The sequence below is a fragment of the Ovis canadensis genome, chromosome 18 (assembly GCF_042477335.2).
Source record: "Ovis canadensis isolate MfBH-ARS-UI-01 breed Bighorn chromosome 18, ARS-UI_OviCan_v2, whole genome shotgun sequence".
Lineage (NCBI taxonomy): Eukaryota > Metazoa > Chordata > Mammalia > Artiodactyla > Bovidae > Ovis > Ovis canadensis.
Window position 1 is genome coordinate 47,643,575 of NC_091262.1, and position 7,221 is coordinate 47,650,795.

The window sequence follows — 7,221 nt, forward strand, 5'->3', positions numbered from 1 at the left end:
CACACTTTGGCTAAGGAGGACACATATCACTTCTGTTTGTAAGCCTTGAAGCAAAACTAGTCTCATGGGCCCTGCCTCGCTAACAAGGCAGGATAGGCAATATTGTCATTGTTCAAGCTGAGGAAGAAGAAAATAAAATGGGTTTCAGTGTCTTTTGACATTGTCTCTGCCACAAGAACACATGCACAAAAAGGTAAGATAAGGGAATTTCCCTGGTGGTTCAGTGGCTAAGACTCCTTGCTCTCAATGCAGAGGGCCTGGGTTCCATCCCTGGTCAGGGAACTAGATCCCACACGCTGCAACTAAATAATTTTTTTTTTTAAAGGTAACAAGAGGAGGGAATCTGAGGATCTGAAATCAGAAGACTTACTTTTCACAGTACTATTCACTACATTCACTTTCTTGTTTAGACTTTTTAAACCATTGGGTCATGTTTGCCTTTTCAATGGAAGGAACAATTACATTTAATATCAATGGATACTAAAACTAGTTTTAAGAGGAATAGATATAGTGTAAAAATATCTCCCCACATGATACTTATTAATTACAAATGGACAAAGTTTAATTTTACAATGGGAAACATGACAGATACCGCCTTAATTTAGGGGTCAAGTTAATTAACATCACCAGTAATGGGACAAACAGACATCGTGTGCCTCCTGATTTAGTGAATTGAGAAGAACGCAGCATCATTTTTGTGATATTTCTGCCAAAATTGCATAGCCTGAACTTAATCATGGGGAAAAAACAGATAAATCTTGAAGGACTTTATACAAACTATCTTGCCTGTATTCTTCAAGTGACAAAATAATGAAAGGCAAAGAAAGACTGAAGAATTAATCTAGGTTGAAGGAGCTAAAGAGACAAGTCAACTAAATGCAATTTGAAATCCTGGATTGGATCCTGAACCAGAAAAATACTATTTTTCTCTTGGCTGTAAAGGTTATTATTGGGACTTCCCTGGCCACGCTCCCAGTGCAGGGGGCTTGGGTTTGATCCCTGGTCAGGGAACCAGAACCCCAGTGCTGCAACAAAGGCCTGGTACAGCCACATAAATGAAAATAAATATAAGAAAAAAATAAAGGACATTATTAAGACAATTTATGCCACTTTCCCTTTTCACTTCCATGCATTGGAGAAGGAAATGGCAACCCACTCCAGTGTTCTTGCCTGGAGAATCCCAGGGATGGCAGAGCCTGGTGGGCTGCCGTCTATGGGGCTGCACAGAGTCGGACACAACTGAAGTGACTTAGCAGCAGCAGCATGATACCTGAATAAAATCTGTAGGTTAGGTGGTATTTTTTTTAAAAAGCTTTATTTATGTATTTAGTTTTAGGTTTTGGCTGTGGTGGTCTTTGTTGCTATACATAGGCTTCCTCTCATTGCGACAAGCAAGGGCTACTCTTCACTGTGGTGCTCGTTTCTCATTGAGGTGGCTTATCCTGTTGCAGAGCACGGGCCCTAGAATGTGATGGTGTTAGTAGCTGCAGCCTGTGGGCTCTGTTGTTGAGGCTTCTGCGCTCTAGAGCACAGGCTCAGTAGTTGTAGGCATAGACTTAGTTGCTCTGCGGCATGTGGGATCTTTCCCGACCAGGGATCAAACCCATATCCCTTGCATTGCAAGGTAGATTCTTAACCACCACACCACCAGGGAGGCTCCAGATGGTATTATTGTAACAATACCATTTTTTTGATTTTATAATTGTGCTATTGTTATGTAAAAGATATTTAGAGGTAAAGGGGCATCATATCGCAATTTACTATCAAAGAATCACAGGGCTCAGGAAGTAATTATACATTATATACATACATACATATATATATAGAGAGAGAGGGAGGTGGGAGAGAGGGTAAGAACAATAAAACAAATGTGGTAAAATGTTAACATTTTGAGAATCTGAATAAAAGGTATATGCGAGATCTTTTTATTTTTCACATAGCCATTCTATATTTCTGAAGTTCTTTCAAAATAAAGTTTTTAGAAGTGACTAGTTGAAAATTTACTGGTGGTCCAACGATTAGGACTCTCAGTCTTTTCACTGCTGGGGCCTGGGTTTGATTCCTGATAGGGGAACTAAGATTCCACAAGCCATGATATGCCCCCCAAAAAGTGACTAGCAACTGTGCATATTAAGTTTGTGACTTCTAAATACAATGCTGCTGCTGCTGCTAAGTTGCTTCAGTCGTGTCCGACTCTGTGTGACCCCAGAGACTGCAGCCCACAAGCCCCCCCACCCCCACTCCGCCCACCCCGTCCCTGGGATTCTCCAGGCAAGAACACTGGATTGGGTTGCCATTTCCTTCTCTATCTAAATACAATACTGATTAGCAAATTCTATTTGTAATAGGATAAAGGTACAGAGTAATTATTTTCAAATTATATCTCACAGACTTATGGTGAGAATCAAATGTCGTAATATGTGTAAATACAGACTGTGGTCATTATTGCGTTGTCTATGTGTGAATCCATCGTTTTCATCATTATTATTATTTTAAATTTGGCTGAAGTGGGTGGTTCCCACTGGAGAGTAATAGCAGTTGAGGTTGAAAGAGTGACAGGAGAAAAAGGCAAAATCTTTTAATTTTGAAAAAGATACTGAATGCCAGGCAAGGGGGCTTAGGTTTTGCCTTGTGAAGGGCAACTTGGGATACTGAAATGTTGAGTACCAAACTGGGATGAGGGAAGCTGAGTTCTTAGCAGTGCTGATAGTCTCCTTAGGGATCAGCTGAAGAATGTTTCAACCTCCTCATTTCAGTTAAGCTGGTGGGTTTTGCAGATGAGGCATCGTCTTATGAGAATTCAAAGACTGAGAGGGCAGATAAAGAAAAACAAGGAGATAAGAAATGTCACATCACCAAGACCAGCTACACAAATCGTGGGGCCCATTGTGAAATGAAAGTGCAGGGCCTCCTGTTCAGAAGGTAAGAAGAATTTCATAATAGTAACAGCAGAAGATTAAATTAAGTCAGAGTTCCCACTGAGCATGGGGGTTCATGTCACAGCACAAGCCACAGACCCGTGAAGCTGGCCTTGTACAAACAATCCACCAAGGATGTCCACATTCTGCTGTTCACCCAAGGTTACTAGGTAGGTGCTTTCAGTTGAAAGGGACTGGAACCTGATTCAGAATGGCTTCAGCTATAAGGAAATGCAGATGGCAGAAGATTCCTCTTCAGGCATAGTACGAGCAATGGCATTTGAAGTCATAAAGGCCCAGGTTCTCTGGGGCAAACCTCTGCGCTCAGCATATGGGATTTGCCCTCAGGCCCCATAACATCTGCTGTAGGAAGTGGGCCACCTCCTCCTGTTCTCTTTGAATGGAGTAAAGATGCCTTTCCCAGGTGGTGGTTTAGCTGCTAAGTCATGTCTGACTCTTGCGATTCCATGGACTGTAGCCTGCCAGGCTCCTCTGTCTATGGGATTTTCCAGGCAAGCGTACTTGAATGGTCTGCCATTTCCTTCTCCAGGGTATCTTCCTGACCTAGGAATTGAACCCAGGTCTCCTGAACTGCAGGCAGATTCTTTACCAACTGAGCTACCAGGGAAACCGCTCATGTTTCCTTGGTAAGGGCCCATATCCATGGCAGGAGGCATGTGGGGCCATGATTGAATTAAGCAGTCAGGATGCTCCTCCTGCAGCTCTGCATGGGGTCTTCTTCCCCTGAACCTCAGGGAGGAGGGTGGACAGCTAAACAAAATCTGGGCTCTGGTGGGAAAGAGGAGAATGATTTTTCTCAAAGGTCTCTGACACACTGATGATTCCAGAACTGCTGATTCAAAGACAGGGTGGTGGGTTAGCAACACCATGCTGTGTGAGAGGCAACGATGTTACACAGTTTAACCTTAGGCGGGTCACAAAAGTATATATTTTTTTCAATAAAGACATGTTTATTCTTATGTATATATTTAAAAAATAATTTGTAAGGGGAAAACCAAAAGCACCAACCCATAAAGAAAAAATTGATAATTCAAGCTTACTGAAATGAAGACTTATTGTTCATCAAAGACACTATTAAGAGAGCAACAAAGCAAGCCACAGAGAGGGAGAATATATTTGCAATACATGTATCAGACAACAGACACTTACCAAGAGTACACACACACACACACACACACACACACACACACATCAAATATACACATACAGGAATGGGGAGGAGAGAGGTGGGGGAGCTGGGAGAAGAGGCTAGATATGGCTTGTGGCAAGTCAAAGAAGAGTCCCTGGGGTACTGGAGCAAACCTATGCCATCTACAGTGGAAAATTCAACACCCTTTGAAAAATATGTACACATATTACAATACAAAAAATCAATAAGAAAAAACTAGATAACTCAATTAACTAAAGGGCAAAGAACATGAACAAATACTTGACAAAAGAGGATATACAACTGACCGATGAACATGAAAAGTTTTCGGCCTCATTAGTCATCAGGGAAATACAAAAACCACAGTGAGATACCACTTTATGCCAGTGAGAATGGCTAAAATTAAAATGACTGATATCAAGTGCTGCTGAGGATGTGAAACAACTAGAACACTCATTCAGTGCTCCTAAGAGGACAAACTGGTACAGCCAGTTGGAAAACTATTTGGCAGTACCTAGTAAAACTAATGGCAACCCACTCCAGTGTTCTTGCCTGGAGAATCCCGGGGACAGCGTGGGGTCGCACAGAGTCGGACACGACTGAAGCGACTTAGCAGCAGCAGCAGTAAAACTAAAAATGTCTATGACTCTTTTAACTCTTAGGTATGTATCCCCAGACAGACATACATGTGTATACGACCAAGAACATTCATAGCAGTGCTATTCAAATAGCTGACACCTGGAAGCAACTTAATTGTCCATCAGTGGTAGCAAGGATGAACAAATTGAGATGTCATCACACAAAAAGATAGTATATATCAATGAGAAAAAAGAAATTATTGCCATGTACAGCGAAACAAAACTATGAACTTCACAGACATAATGTCAAAAGAATGCAACCAGCCATGAAAGAATACACATGGTATAACTTATTCCATTTATATTAAGCTCAAACATGGGTGACTGAGTACACTCATATTCGCAGCAGTGTTACTCACAATAGCCAAAAGTTGGAAGAGGCCCGTGTCTGGCAACAGATGAATAAATAAACAAAGTGTGGTATAGGTTTACAATGGAATCACTTGGGCTTAAAAAGGAAGGAAATTCTGACATATGCTACAACCTGGATGGACTTTGAGAATGTTATACTAAGCGAGATAAGCCAATCATAAGAAGACAAGTACTGTACGATTTCCTTTACATGAAGTATTTATTTATTTATTTGGCTGTGCCAGGTCTTAGCTGCAGTTTGTGAGATCTGGTTCCCCGACCAGGGATCAAACTCGGACCTCCTGAATTGGGAGTGCAGAGTCTTAGCCACTGGACCACCAGGTAAGTCTCTGTTGTTGTTCAGTCACTAAGTCCTGACTGACCCTTTGAGACTCCATGGACTGCAGCATGCCAGGCTTCCCTGTCCTTCACCATCTCCTGGAGTTTGCTCAGACTCATGTCCATTGAGTCAATGATGTCATTCAACCATCTCATCCTCTGTCACCTCCTTTTCTTCCTGCCCTCAATCTTTCCCAGCATCAGAGTCTTTTCTAATGAGTTGTCTCTTTTCATCAGGTGGCCAAATTATTGTAGCTTCAGCTTTAGCATCCTTCCTTCCAATAAGTATTTGGTGTTGATTTCCTGTAGTATTGACTGGTTTGATCTCCCTACATGAGGTATTTAGAGTAGTCAAAGGCACAGGGATGAAAGGAAAATAGAGGTTGCCAGGAGCTGGGAGGAGGGGGGCAGGGAGTTTCTTAATGGAGGGCTTCAGTTTGGGAAGAGGGAGAGTCCTCGGGATCGGTTGCATAAGAGTGTGAATGTATTTAGCAGTCCTGAACTATACACTTAGAAATGGCTAAGATGGTAAATTTTATGTTATGTGTGTTTGACCACAGTTTAAAAAAATTTTTTTAAGGCAGGTAAATGAATCTGGGGTGACAGAGGGATAGTGGTTACTTTGGAGGAGAGACATGGACTGAAAGGGGCAATGAATGAATGGGGCTTCTGTGGGTGCTGGTAATTTGTTCCTTGAGCTTGGTGATGAGGAACATCACCGGGTGCATTCACTTGGAACTTATGCACTTTTATGTATGTATATTACCGTGGGATACATGGTGATGAGTTGCCCAGATTGCCCTTCAAGGAAGGACCTGCTGCCCAGCTGCAGGGAGAGTGGTCATCGGGCAGCCTCCAGCTGTCGGTTCCCTCAGAGCCTACAGAGGGCTGCCTTGCCTGAGGTCACCCCTTCCCGGGGCAGCCTGCATCTGGTGACTGAGCAAAGTAGGGGTATAAAGATGCAGCCATTTCGACTTGCCGTTGGACAAGTCTGATGGGACGTCTCACTCCAGAGTGAGCTGCTGATTGGCTGAGACTCTGTTGAGCCTGCAGCACGGGTTAACTTCCCCTCTGCCCAATCCTGCTCTCACTCCCTTCCTTTCACAGGTGTGAATCTCTAACAAGCATTTCACTTATTTATTTTTTAACAGTGCCGTGCAGCATGCAGGATCTCAGTTCCCTGACCAGGGATCGAACCTGCACCCCCTGTAGTGAAAACGTGGAGTCTTAACCACTGGATCACCAGAGAAATCCTCATCTAATAAATATTTTACATCCCAGACTCTGTCTCAGCATCTTCTTCTTGAGAACCTGACCTTTGACAGTTGGTAGCAGAAGCAGACGAGAAAGCTGATGATAAGATGGTGTTTTAGAAACTGATCACCACCCATCTGACAAGGAAGACCCCCTTACTGGAGGTAGGTGGAACACACCAGTGGTGAGTTGGGAGGGTGGGCCAATAGAACAGAATGCTCTGGAGAGCATAATGTACCAGATGACTGAGATGTGTGGAGCGACTAGTGCTACATGGATGATGGATTCAATGGCTATTGCTAATCTGACTGGATGTGCACATCTCATGCTAAAGTCAAGGTCCTGGTTGAGAAAAAACCCTGAAATTCGGACACGTGGAATGAAGGTATCAAGGTAGACATTTCTAAACATTTTAACTCCATGAATTCCTTTGAATCTTCTAAGCCTGCAGAAATGGCCCACCCTCCCTCGTAAGAGCCAGCATTGCCTCTCTGCTGGGGGACAGTGCAGATGCCCCTCCCTCACAAATAAACACGTTCCCATCATGACCTAC

At 43.1% G+C, this 7,221-nt stretch overlaps 1 long non-coding RNA gene across 1 annotated transcript; it reads left to right on the plus strand.

Moving 5' to 3' along the window:
- The first annotated feature begins 5,320 nt into the window (after positions 1–5,320).
- LOC138423605 (uncharacterized) lies at positions 5,321–6,696 on the plus strand. The gene is made up of 2 exons (XR_011250327.1): positions 5,321–5,417; positions 6,566–6,696. It is a non-coding gene; the product is annotated as an uncharacterized lncRNA (long non-coding RNA).
- The last annotated feature ends 525 nt before the right edge of the window (positions 6,697–7,221 follow it).